At 34.6% G+C, this 14,179-nt stretch overlaps 2 protein-coding genes across 4 annotated transcripts in view; both read right to left on the reverse strand.

Annotated features, from left to right (window-relative positions):
- The window catches only part of LOC148956419 (tyrosyl-DNA phosphodiesterase 2-like), a 41,034-nt gene extending 30,314 nt beyond the window's left edge, over positions 1 to 10,720 (reverse strand). Inside the window, exon 1 of one of the 3 annotated variants that reach the window (XM_089108070.1) lies at positions 10,640 to 10,720. The gene's annotated coding sequence lies outside the window, so the exon portion shown is untranslated. Of the gene's footprint in view, positions 1 to 4,771; positions 4,872 to 10,569 lie in introns of those variants that run through there. The other 2 variants (XM_089108064.1, XM_089108078.1) reach the window with 2 other exon arrangements.
- LOC148956418 (UPF0488 protein C8orf33) overlaps positions 1 to 10,745 on the reverse strand; it is a 52,981-nt gene extending 42,236 nt beyond the window's left edge. Inside the window, exon 1 of the mRNA XM_089108102.1 lies at positions 10,657 to 10,745. The gene's annotated coding sequence lies outside the window, so the exon portion shown is untranslated. The remainder of the gene's footprint in view (positions 1 to 10,656) is intronic.
- Between the last annotated feature and the right edge of the window lie 3,434 nt (positions 10,746 to 14,179).

Here is a 14,179-nt window from a genome sequence, read left to right on the forward strand (position 1 = left end):
ACGACAACGCTTTCAGTAAAAAGCTTATATGCCCCCAGGTCATAACTTACAACCCTCGCCCTGAGGGCTGGGTGGGGGGAGGGGGTTGTCATCCTCACAGACCAAATTTCCAGAGCTTTCTACTACATTGAACAAAATGGCTATCTGAAAATTTTGATTGGATGCGTTTGGGGGAATGGTGGGCGTGAGAGGGGGATTACTTACCGTCCAATCACTTTCATCTACTAAAAAGAGCACTAGCCCTCTCAATTTCCAATTGAATGAGCCCCTTTTGAAGTTTTTACGACGACTCTTATCATTAAGAACCTTATATACCCCCTGGGCATAACTTACAATCTTTGCCCTGGGGACTCTCAGGGGTTTGTCATCTTTAAATACATAATTTCCAGAACTTTCAACTACGTTGAACAAAATGGCTATCTCTAAGCTTTGATTGAATGCGTTTGGGGAAATGATGGGCCTGAGAGGGGGGTGAATTACTCTCCATTCACTTTCGACTATTAAAAAGGGCAATTTCAATTTCCAATCAAATGAGCCCCTTTTGAAATTTCGACAACAGATTTCTATATAAGCCGTATATGCCCCCAGGGCACAAATTACAACCCTGGCACTGAAGGTTCCGATGTTTTTTTCCTAAAAGACCTAATTTCCAGAACTTTTGACTACATTGAACAAAATAGATTTCTCCAAATTTTGATTGGATGTGTTTGGGGAAATGGTGGGCGTGAGAGGGGGGTTAGTTGCCCATTTCAATAAAAACCTTATATGCCCCCATGGCATAACTTATAACCCTTGCCCTGAAGACTATGGGGAGAGTTTCCTGCTCAAAGGTATAATTTACTGAACTTTAAACTTCGTGGAACAAAATGGCTATCAAGTAATTTAGATCGGATATGTTTGGGGAAATGCTGGGCGTGGAAAGGGTTTTTGTTGCCTTCCAATCACTTCGACTATTAAAAGGTTACTAGCCAATTCAATTTCCAATCAAATGAGTTATTTTTGAAGTTTCTACGACGACGCGTTCAGTAAAAGCCTTATATGCCCCCAGGGCATATTTTACAACCCTTGCCCTGACGGCTGTGGGGGAGTGTCCTCCTCCAAAACATAATTTCTATCTGGAAATCCAAAACACTGAATGCAATGACCATCCAAAATTTTTGATTGGATGTTTTTGGGGAAAAGGTGGGCAAGAGAGGGGGGCTAGTTTCCCTCAAATCACTTTCGACCATTAAAAAGGGCACTAGACGTTTGAATTTCCAATCGAGTGAGCCCGTTTTCAAGTTTCTAAGACAAAGATTTCAATAAAAACTTATATGCCCCCAGGGCATAACTTATAACCCTTGCTCTGAAGACTGTGGGGGGAGTGTCCTGCTCAAAAGTATAATTTCCTGAACTTTAACTGCGTGGACCAATATGGCTATCTCAAAATTTTGATTGGATGTGTTTGGGGAAATGGTGGGCGTGGAAGGGGTGTTAGTTGCCTTCCAATTACTTTTCGACTATTAAAAAGGGCACAAGCCATTTCAATTTCTAATCAAATGAGCCCTTTTGAAGTTTCTACAACAACGCGTTCTATAAAAACTTTATATGCCCGCAGGGCATACCTTACAACCCTTGTCCTGAGGGCTGTGAGGAGGTTGTCATCATCAAAGACCTAATTTCCAGAACTTAAAACTGCGTTGAACAAAATGGCTATCTCAATATTTTCATTGGATGTGTTTGGGGGAATGATGGGCATGGGGGGGGGGCCAAACCCTTGACCTGGGGGTTGTGAGGGAGTGTCCTCCTCAAAACATATTTTCTATCTGGAAAACAACTACGCTTAACAAAATGGCTATCTCAAAGTATGGATATGTTTGGGGGAATAATGGGCGTGGAGGGGGGCTAGTTGCCCTTCAATCACTTTCGACTATTAAAAAGGGCACTAGCCCTTTGAATTTCCAATCGAATGAGCCTGTTTTGAAGTTTTTACGACAACACCATCTATAAAAACCTTATATGCCCCCAGGGCATAACTTAAAACCCTCACCCTGAGGGTTGTGGGGGAGTGTCTTCCTCAAAAACATATTTTATATCTGGAATTCAACTCCACTGAACAAAATGGCAGTCTAATAATTTTTTTGGGATGTGTTTTGGGAACTTATGGGCGTGGGGGGGGCGTGTTGCCTCCAAATACTTTCGTCTATTAAAAAGGGCACTAGCCACTCCAATTTCTAATCTAATGAGCCCTTTTCGAAGTTTCTACGACGACTCCTTCAATACGAAGTTCCCGGGTATGGAGAAACCAAAAACACACTGTGCCCACATCGTTCTTTACTTAGGCAGCACTAGCGCACTGCCTATGATTACTCATATCTACGTGCTTTTTATCAACTTTACCAACAAAAAGTGTCATACAGCACTAAAAACGGCAATTTCGGCACCACTTCTTAAGTGGAAGAGTTTGGAAGCATAAAACGGTACCATTGCAAAAATTATGGTCCAAATCCCTTAACTGGGGGGTTTATAAGAATCCCTCACATATACTGACCCTCCCAACCCTCTTAGTAAGTTTCATAAATCACCTACTTATCTTGAAAATGAAAGTTATTGCGAAAACAAATTAACTAAAACTAAAAACTTTTCAACTAAAATCTACCAAAAACTAAGCTTGAATAATGAACAATTTTGAATTAAACCTTCAAACTTCATTCTGTGATGAAGCCTATGTGCTAGTTCTAACGGCGGTAATTGAGGGGAAGGGAAATCCTTGCCCCCTTAGTTTTTTGCTCCTGCCTAGATTTTGAAAGACACCTTTTTTGGTCATTTTATTGGAAAAGGCACTTTTTTCGTTTAAAAAAATAGGAGATACAACCGGATGTGCACTTTCTGGGAATGTGCTATCAAGTCAAATTTATAAAAAGCGATTTAGTATAAATATAAGCTTTCAAATGAGCCCTTAAACAGCTCTCTTTTGTTACAGTAGCCATCTAGTTTCTGCTAGTCATTAGGTGATTTATAAAGCCCTGTCTTCATTATGGCTTTTTCAGGCAAAGTCGACCGAGTAAAACCAGGTTTTTGTTCATCGAAAAACAAACGTTCCTGAAAAAAATGTGTTGTTTTGTGAAGTATGGACAATGAACTTTATATTATAGACTGAAAGTTTTTGTAGCTGTCAAGGTTTCTAGTATTTTCTAGTGGTGTCTTATCTCTCCTAGATTGGTGATAATTACAAATTATATTAAAAATAAGTTTTGAACTGAAACTAAGGAGCAACATTAAAACTTAAAACAAACAAAAATTATTCTGTATAAACAAAAAAGATCATGGCAGCATTGTTTCTACATTCAATTTTAATCAAAAACGAACAAAGATTAATTTAAAAAAAAACAAACGTTTTCCAAGAGAAGTAAAGAGCAAAGTTGAAACTTAAAACAGACAAAAAATATTACTTCACAGCCTATCTAACATATATCAATAAAACTAGTACAAATAAACCAACTAATTATGTTTCCTTGTGTTTGTAGGATTGTAGGAAACTAGCGCTTTCCTGAAAACATAAAATAATATAGGAGTTTTTGTACAGTAAAAGCAAACCAATTAAGGACACTTTTTACAGAATAGAAATATGATCAATCCCTTTGAAGATAAAGCAACAATCCATTTTAGGATTTTGCTTTATTATTTTTTACGTTTAATTTGGTATAACTTTTGCATAATGGGTTAGTTCAATGACTGGCTATCGTTTTGGTTCTGAAAAGGACATGTCATGATTAGTTTATACACAATTTTGAAGTAAAGTTATCTTGAACGTATTAGGACTATAGACTAGCTTTAGAATTTGTGTTTTAGCTTGAAATTCACTGTTGTATAGAGACAAATAATCGGATTTCCAGAGTTCATATGATGTCTTATTTGATCTTCATTTAAAGTAATACTAAAGGACATTTCTTACAATTTAAGACTGTATATTACTCACTATTGGTAATATAGCTGACAAGACCAAAATGCTACCTGATAAGTCAATCCAATATTTCTTTATGTTGTTCAATTACTTTGTGGTTATTAACAAAAAATATTTAATTTTACACTTATGTTTTTAAGATAATTTTAATTGTATACTGAAATTTACTGATGTTACAACTGGTGTAAGACTATGAAAAACTTTTTAAATTTGTTTATTGTTGTCTGGCAACATACTCACTTTTGACCCCCCAAATCTATATTCCTGTTCTTTATACTTGACTTCTATGTTTTCAGTAAAGCACTAGTTTTCTATAATCCTAAAAGCTTAGGGAAAGATAGTTGGTTTATTTTGACTAGTTTAATTGATACATATTAGATAGGCTGTGAAGTAATAATTTTGTCTGTTTCAACTTTGCTCTTTACTTGTTTGTCATTATTTTTTTCTTTATTATCTTTATTTTTCAATTAATAGTATATTAAATGCTAAATGCATATTAAGTGCATTCAATACCTTGTGGGAACTAAAAGTTTCTCTGTGTACTATAAAAATATTACATTCAGATGCCTACTGGTACATAAATTTTAGGCCACTGTGCGTGTGGGCAGTTCTAGCAGACAACAAGCTGAACGTAATCGATGAAATCAGGTTCCAATCCAGGTATTTAGCCTGTTGGTAAAATATGTTCTGACTATAACTGAAATTGAGTATTTGAACATTTAAACTGGGGTTGCAAGTTACTGTTTTTGTTATGTTTCAGCATGATTAAGTTCACTCAAAAGCATTGACATCTCTTTGTTTACAGTTTCTGAAATAAGGAAAACTTACCTCTGATTGACACCTTAACAAAGCCTTAAGGGAAGGCAGAAAAGAGGCAAGCGCTTTGGGTGGCACACACAGAGGGGAGGGTAGTAAAACAAGCCAAAGAGTACAATTCTAAAAAAATCCATGATACAGCAATATAATTGGCGTGGATGACACTTTTTCAATTGTCTCCTGCCCATCTAGGTATGTAGGTAATCCTGTTCATAATTTTAAAGGCTTCCAGGGACGACAAATTCTATAAATGTTGAGTGGCAAAGATTCTTTTATTTTTATTATTGAATGAAAGCACAAAAAAAGTATTTTTCAAAATCTAGGAGCAGGATGTTTTTTTTTCTTAATGACAATACCAAAATACAGGCATTTTTCATATTATACCACCCAAGTACTGCCCTAATGGTGCAATACTCTTTATGCTGCTGTGCCTAATGGCACATTGACACCTTTATTTTGTTAACAGTTTTGAAATAAAGATGGTAAGCTTTAAGCTACGGAAATTAGCATTAGTTATTTCCATGCAATGATAGCATAACCTTAGCTTTACCACCATTTTCAGGTAGTTTACATTTAACACTTAAACAACTCAGTGGCAGAGAAAGAGGCAAATAAATGTTTTTCTATAGCTAAAACCACCTTAATTGGTGTAGTGGCTAGTCTTAATTGACAAATAATGGTAATAATAATTATTCATTTTTGGGCATTAATGTGAATGATGCAAATAGCACTAATAATGCTTAAGTAACACTGTTCTATTTTTGTATTTTAGATAGATTTGAAGCCATTGACGCTTACAGGCATGATATTTTCCAATTATCTTGAAATAAAAGGAGAGACAATAAGGACAAAAATAATAATGAAAGGAGAGGAAATTTGAATGCAAAGAAGAGGTGGATATGGCTTAGGACTCGCCTAATTATCTCATACAAGAATTAGGAGAAGGTGGGTCATGTTCTTTGTAATTTGAATAGGCCTATAAGCTTCTTAAGATGTACACACCCTATGACTCTTGTTGTAAAACTTATGGCACTGCTCAACCTGATTCTTAAATTTGTGCACTGAAATTAGGATCAAAAGTTTCAGGCAAATTGGTAAAATTGGCAATATAAACTACTATGCTAGTAGATCTATCAGCATGTACCTGTTTTGAGCCACCAAAGTTTTACATGTGCACTAAATTTTGTCTTGCCAAAAAAAAGGAGAGATTAGAAATCCTGAAAGAAAAGCTAGAAAGGGGGTAGTTTACAGCAAATAAAATTAGTATTTCAAATAGTTTTGGCATCCTTATTCATTCCTGAATGGAAACACAGAGTTTATAAAAGAAATAAAAAAAAATACATTTTTGATCTTAATATTTCTGATTATATACCATATAAAAGGTTCTGATTTATATTTTAACTTTAGAATGTAAATATGTATTTCATATTTTACTAATATAACCCACTACTATTTAGTTAGGCTTATTCCTTAGGCTATATTTGAGAGAGTAAAGTTCTTGAGAGAACATCTTTCAAAAGTAAAGGAAATAAACTGAAAGTTGATAAAACAAGCATTTTTAATCAACAATGTATATATAATGAATAAAAACCATCAGTTTTCCAGGAAATACATACAACTTTCACTCTAAACAAAAATTGTAATATTACAGTGATGACAGTGTGGCACAATTGGCAAAACCCGCAATTGCCCCCCCCCTAAGAAAATACCTGGATCTATTTCCAGCTTTCCACCTAAGAAACGGAACTATTACAGAGACATACAAAAATTCCCCCAGTGTGATTAAATCCCTGAACAGCATAAAACAGGTGAATTATATGAAAACATAGAGACAAAAATGACAATTTGTAAAAAGGCAACAAAAGACACTTCCTGAGCATTGTTCAGATTACCAACCAGAAGTTATGAGCAGAAGAAAAATTGCATATTTTAGAAAAGGAGAGAAACAACCCCAATAAGACACTAAAATATTCAAGTAGTGTGAAAACCCTATTATAGAGATTCCAACCCACCCTCTATCAAAATGCAGCAAATTCCTGAGAAAGACACTTGCTGATGCAAGTTTATTTAGGTTATTCATCATCATGTATAATCATAGTGAAATAGTTGTTGTAGAATATTGGGAGAGAGGATCCTTTCAAGCAAAATTTTAAAGTTCTAGTGTTAAAGTTAAAGCAAAATTTTGAGGTGGTGATTAAGTTCATGAAAAAGATATGATCAGATGTAAAAAAATTGATATAAAAGATATCAAAGAATTGATAGAAAGGAAGCAGAGGTCTTAATATTTAAATTTTTTTTTTCTTTGTGTTGTAACCTGTTTCTTGAACTGATTTAGACAAGAAGGACCTTCTTGGGATTTTGGCCCTAAAAAATATTTTTCTTTAGGCCAATCCTCCCCTTCCTCCTCAAAGATATCCACTGACATTCTCCTAATTGTTTGTCTAACTCTGGAATACCATACATAAATTGATGAAGTCTCACATGAATAAACTCATCCAGATAAAGTTTACAAATATTGGTCAACAATAAATTATGTTTTTGTTATGTTGTAACGACTTCAAATATGTTAATGGAAGAAAGAGCCACTGCACAGTAAAACGTTGTCTGATACCAGGATGTCTATTCTTCTAGCTTTGATTCTCTCAATTATTTCATTTCAAATGTTATTAAATAAGTGTTTCAACCAATCTATGAATGTGGTTTTCAAAATTTGCTGTCTGTAAATATTTTTCAGTTGATACCAATGTTAAGAGCTGCAAAAGAAGCTGGTAGATGTAGCATAATTTTAGCAGTTAAAAAACTCTTTAAATATTTATGTTATCTTCCAAAACTTAATACATGTTTAATAGTCTATTCAGATTTATCTTCATTTGTCATTTCATTTACATCCTTCTTTTCTGTGGAAAAGTTTCACTCAATATTGTAAGTCCTGCTAGTAATTATATCTGTAATATAATACATACCAATCTATCACCATGTTTAATGCAGAGCCTAAATAGTCTTCTTTTCTTTCAATACATCTTGAAATATCTTCTTTCTACTTTTTTTGTTTCTGGTAATATTTTTTAATAATTATTTCGCTAAGACAACTACTTAATAATTATTTAGGTGCATCACATTGCAGCTGAACATGTGCTGAGAGAACAATACATGCCATAGTGAATTTGGATCTTATGCTTCAATCAATACTTTTCACCTTGCAGTGCAGACTATTAGAACAAAGATATAAGCAACAAACTGAATTGTATGCAAAAACAAAGTATCTATCTTCAATTTTTTTTTATTCTCAAAATATTTGTTCTGTCACTAGTTCCACCCTATGTAGGCTACCTGTAAATTAAACCAACTGTGATGAAATCAAGAAATGGAAAAATGTATAGGAAATATGTAATTTAGGCAATATGGTTGCACATTAAGGGGGGGGGGTATTTGTAAAGTAGGCTAGTGGAATTGCAGTTACAATATGTTAAATACAATTATTCTGCATTTTATTTAATTAGAATTGTTTTCTTAAAATGTTTCCTTCTCAACAGTCCTAATTCTAGGCTTATACTAAATATTCTCTCCAAAGTTACTCAAGACCATTTTTGAAACTATTTAAAGTTTCCAATTTCATGATTGTTTCAGGATGTGCTGTCCAGTCATCTACAGCTTAGATACTCTAAAAATTGAGGTATAAATCAAGGACAAGCTACTTTTAGCTATCTTTGATAGAGGTTAGGAAAATGAAACTTTTAGTAATGAATCCAGGACCAAAAACATGCCCAAGGAAGATATTGCCCAGGTAATATGTTAATGATCTGCTGATTTCTAAGTCTTAGAAATTTGACTACTTGACAGGTCTACATCTATTGGAATTTTGACAAAACAACATTATAGGCTACCTTATTCTTCAGTTTCTTTTTCTCTGGTTCTAGTTTTGAAAATGCAATTCCTATTATTTGAGTAGAATTTTAAGCCATAAAAACAGATGTTTTTGAAATTTAGGAAATGTACTTGTAGATCTTTGAAACCTCATAAATTGGGATTGAACACAGTTGTGAAGCTGAAAACACTTTATTTGAACTCCATTTAAGCAGTAGACCTATTCTGCAAGGTTTCACCTTTATAATGCAAAGATTTTTAAATATCATCAAAGGTCACTGCTCTCAAGAGGAAGGTCACACTGCTACAGATTTGAACAATTTTTCATGGTGCTCTCTTGTGATGTTTTTTTGCAGGGTAAAAATAGGCCTACTTCTGGAGAGAAAGTTTCTCCAGGTTATAGTCTACTTTGCTTTGTACAGTTGTATCTTGTTTCATCTCTTCTCATCTATCTATATTTTAGGGTGAGAATATTCAGTTTCGACAGTCATTCTTCAAAGCTCAAGTCTTTACAACCAGAGAGAAGTTTGGTGGTGTGTCTTTAAACCCTTTATAAAGCAGCTGAATCTATATTAATGTGGGGTTTCAAAATTGTAATCCCATACTACAAGTATATTTTAGGTTTGACAATACCCTTGTAGAGTTTTACAAGTCTGATTGTTTAAGTCTTTGAAACCTCATAAAACTGTGAAAAGAGTTTTGTTGTACTTCATTTAAGCAGAAGATCATTTTGCAAGGTTTGCCTTTTATAACTCAAAGATTTATTGGTAAATATCTACCAAAGCATATTATTGACTCATGCATAAAGTGAATATACCACTCAATGCCTTTTTTTATGCTGATTATGAATATAGTAATCATTTCTATCAGAAATGAATTTCAGCCCCCACCCCCTATATTTACCAATTCAGGGGATTTACTTCTACATTAGGGGGGGGGGTAAAGTTTAAACTTACCTCCCATTTACATCAGAAACAAAATTTGCCCCTACCCCCCCCCTAATGTATAAATATATACCCTGAAATGGCATATATAGGGGGGGGCTTCATTTCCAATAGAAATGATTATTGTATTCATAATCAGCATAAAAAAAGGCATCTAGTGGTATATTCACTTTATGCATAAGTCAATAATATGATTTGGTAGATATTTACTGATTTATCAGAGGTCAGGGCCACTACACAAAGAAGGGCAGAGGTGGGTACATCAAAATACCTTCACAGGACATAGGCCAGTAAAGTTCTACAAAATCATATTATTGAGTTAGGGTAAGACACCCAGTAGTTGGCCACCTGCCTATGCTCGGACATAATCTATTATAATATTTTAATCACTATTTACAATGAGCAGTTTGTATGTCCGAGTTTAGGCAGAATTGTCATTTGTTAGTAAATTCAAAAATAGGAGGTGCTGTACAAGTGAAACTATTTGAATTAGTAACCTACTTGTTCAGAAATTTTTTGATACAAAAATTAAGTTTCTAGGTGGTATAATACAGTAATTAGAGTAGTTTAAATGTCAAAAAGTTTTCAAAGTGATTAAAGTGTCCAACTACTGGGTGTCTTACCCTAGAACTAAAGTGAACACCATTTGATGCCTTTTTTTATGCTGATTATGAATATAATAAGCATTTCTATCCGAAATGAATTTCAGCCCCCCCCCCCCTAAATATGCCCATTAAGGGGTAGGTTAGGTATAGCCTATATATGGGGGGGGGCTGAAATTCATTTACAATAGAAATGCTTATTAGGCCTATATTCGTAATCAGCATAAAAAGAGGCATCAAATGGTGTAGCCTGTTCACTTTAGTCCTAACTCAATAATATGATTTCGTAGAACTTTACCCATAGGCCTACCTTAGTCTGTAGACTAGTCCCTGAAAGTTTCATTTTTCCTAACCTACCCTCTTTCCAAGATAGCAAAATGTAGCTAAACTAGAATTTTACCCTATCCTATGTGTCTCAATTTTGAATCGATATTCTTAGGTTGATAGCATCAAGAAACAGTGTCACTAACATACAAAACACGCTTAACTTAAGTAGGCAGCAGCAGCAGGCGGGAGCTTAACTTAAGTAGGCATTTGACTGTGACCCAAATTTAAATCTCAGACATACACTACTGCCAAATAAAGTGAATAGTTTGCTGAGGATTTGAAAAACTGGTAAATATTTAGGTGGCGCAATAACTTAGCTAGGATGAGTGAAAACATCATTTGATGCCTTTTTATATGAAGGTAAAAATCGGATCAAAACTTCCCAAATTTCGTTGATTATTTTCCCAAATTTTCACATGTTTGTAGAAAATTTGGGAAAATAATCAACGAAATTTGGGAAAATTATCAACAAAAATTTGGGAAAAATTATCAGTGAAAAAATGGGAACTGTGGTCCAAATCGGGTCAAAACGTTATACAGTTACGTGCTGACATACCTTTCAAGAATTGTGAAGCACACAAAACCCATCTCCTTTGTCACAATCATTAGTTACGTGAATTTTGAATGCTCTTTTCACAATTTACTAGATTATCTCTTAAATACTTTTTTTTAAATAGGCTAAATCAAGTCCAAGATTGCGATCCTGTTGTTCCTGTTTAGGAAAAATAAATCTTGATCGAAATAATTGTGTGAGTACTGCGGGTCTTATCCTTAGCCTTGGGCTATATCTGGTCCCATAAGGGAAGGGGGATAGGTAAAAATTGTGATAAATTATAGCCTAAATGCCTAGCACATGGGTTTAGATAATTAGGACTAGGCTAAGGTGTAAATATATAAGCAATTTATTACACAAGGAGACATGTTAATAAAGCAATTCTTACTTTTTGATATGTAAAATGATCCTAGTTAGGTAAATTTTTACAAATTTATGATGTAAACGGGAGGTAACTTTAAAATTTACCCTCAGCCCTATAATGTGCAAATATATACCCTGAATTGGTATATAGGAAAGGGGGTAAAATTCATTTCTGACAAAAATGAGTATTATATTTGGAAAGAGCATAAAAAATGCATTGAGTGGTATATTCACTTTATTTGTAAGTCAATAATGTGATTTGATAAAAATTTACCCCTAGTTAACATATTTTCAAGGAGGAGAATTAAAAGCAAGTAGGCTATTTTGCCGGCATCAAGGCTAATTATAGAAAAAACCAAGACAGATAGTCCGAGTTATTGAAAGGCAAATCTGGGATAAGCCCATTTTAGAATTGTATAAAAATGATGCCATTTCATTTGTTGATAGATAAATCTGTTTATCATCCATCCAAATATACATTTTCCCAATATTTTACTACAAAATTAGGGAAAAAGTATCAATGAAAAATGAGAATAGTAGGGCAAATTTTTGGGCCAAAAATGTATGTTGCAAAAAAGCAATGTGGGAAAATTGGGTCTAAACATTTGAACAACAACATGATTATATTGATGAAGCAAATCCCATCTCCTTTGTCACAATCATTGAATGCACATTATTTGAATGTATCTGTTTTAAGTGAGAAGAAAAATGTCTACTGAAACTCTGTATTCTTTGATTTTAAGTAGGTAAAAAGAATTGATAGTTAAAGAAGGGTAGATGTTGGCATTCCTTGTTTTGATAAGGACTAACATTTAGATAACAATCCTGCTTCTATGTAACCCAACAAATTTGTTACCAACTAAAAATATAAATATCTAAATGCCCTTAGAAGAAGGAAATTCCAAAAATTGATTATAATTATAATTCTTGATATAATTATCACACAGAGGAAAAACCCTTTCGTTCCCACCGATCACAATTGAGGACAAATCTTTAATCTTTCATCCCAGAATCCAGTGAAAATATAATGAAATCACTGACATGCCATCTGTTAGAGAAGTGTCTTTCAAGTATTTCACCTGTACACAGTATCGCCATCTAAGGTAAGCCATGCGTTCTAGCCCGATAGAAAGTCTCAGGTAGGTCAAACATCAGAAAGGTAAGAATTCTTCCTTGTATAAATTTTTTTACTCTGATAAGGGCTGGATTTGGAAGTCTGGGATCTTTGCTGTAGAAAATTATGTCATTAAACTTTCCTTAGACAACTGTTACATCATCTTTGCAACTCTGGGTTATCAGCACATCGCCATTGCGTTTTGTCCCCGTTTGTGGACGCTGGGAAACAAGGGTAGTTGGACCGATGACACTGTAGTAGTGAATGTCAAAGGGACATCTAGGGGTCTCTTGTTGTTTTTACGATTTCTGTTGCTAGAGGGCACCAAGGTATTCGATAAGCACATTTCCTCGTTTGTGGACAATGGGAAATTCAGAGTTCCATGCACGGTAAGACCGGAAAAACAAGTAAAATCGTATCCATGGGATCGCATCCTCTCGAAGGAATAAATTTCCAAATGGGGATAAAACCATTTATTTAGAAAGTGAAAAAAAACATGTAAAAAAGTCAAGATATTTATATTTAAAATACATTACTCGTCATCATTATTATTAATAAAATAACATAACTGAAACTAGAAAATTTATATAAACACAAAAGTGACTTTTCAGGTCATTCTCAAAATAATTAACGTCTGGCTTATTCACTGGATTATTTTCAGAGAAAATTCACTGACAGAGTTTATTCAAAGTCTCAATGTAAATTTTCTTCTTTAATATGGCCCAAACGTAAAATAAATTTGTAATAAAGATGGCAAAGTCTTCTGTGTCTTCTAATTGCAAAAGAAATGTTGAGTTTATAGTTGTGTGCTTGGTAGGTCTTATTTCCCCATATGTACGATGTATCGTGATGTAACACCTTTAAGTATGCATTCCCTTCTTAGACCACACTGCCGTTCTATCACAAACGAATAAATTTCCAAATGGGGATAAATCCATTTATTTAGACAGTGAAAAAAACACTGTCAAAAAATGTTTTTTTCACTGTCTAAATAAATGGATTTATCCCCATTTGGAATTTTGTTCGTTTGTGATAGAACGGCTGTGTGGTCTAAGAAGGGAATGCGTACTTAAATGTGTTACGTCACGATACGCATCATCTCGGAAATCCGAAATCTGTGAATAATCGGCATAGTGTTTCTTTCAGGAATGGAAAGACGAAAAAACTCAGTGCTGCAGATTGCCTTGTCGTCTCTGACGATCTCGATGTTACTGATCTTTCAAGCGAAGAAGATGACAGCGATCCCACATGGGATCCATCTGACTTTCCAGGAAATGCGGAAACCTTCTACGAGCTGCTTGACGATCAAGAAACGGAACTCGGCTGTGAATTCAACGGTGCAAGTGAAAGCGATACAGTCGCTACGATTATTGAGGATGTTATTTATTGATCTGCAAGTGCTCATATTTCTGAGACCCCAGCTGTAAGTTCTAACAATGGAAGCAAGCGAAAGGGTGTTTGGAGAGCTGCTGACCATCCATTAGCAGGAGCGCGACCGACCTTCCAAGCAGACCGTGATGAATTGCTGCCAGACATTCTATTGCTGAAGGAGCCAGTAGAGTTTTTCCTCAGACTGTTCCCAGATGCCTTGATCGAGAAAATTGCTTTCGAATCTACCCGCTATGCTGTTTCACAAGGTAGCAGTTTCAGCGT

The sequence above is a fragment of the Artemia sp. Qi Xiang Cuo genome, chromosome 1 (assembly GCF_049724085.1).
Source record: "Artemia sp. Qi Xiang Cuo chromosome 1, ASM4972408v1, whole genome shotgun sequence".
Classification (NCBI taxonomy): Eukaryota; Metazoa; Arthropoda; class Branchiopoda; order Anostraca; family Artemiidae; genus Artemia; species Artemia sp. Qi Xiang Cuo.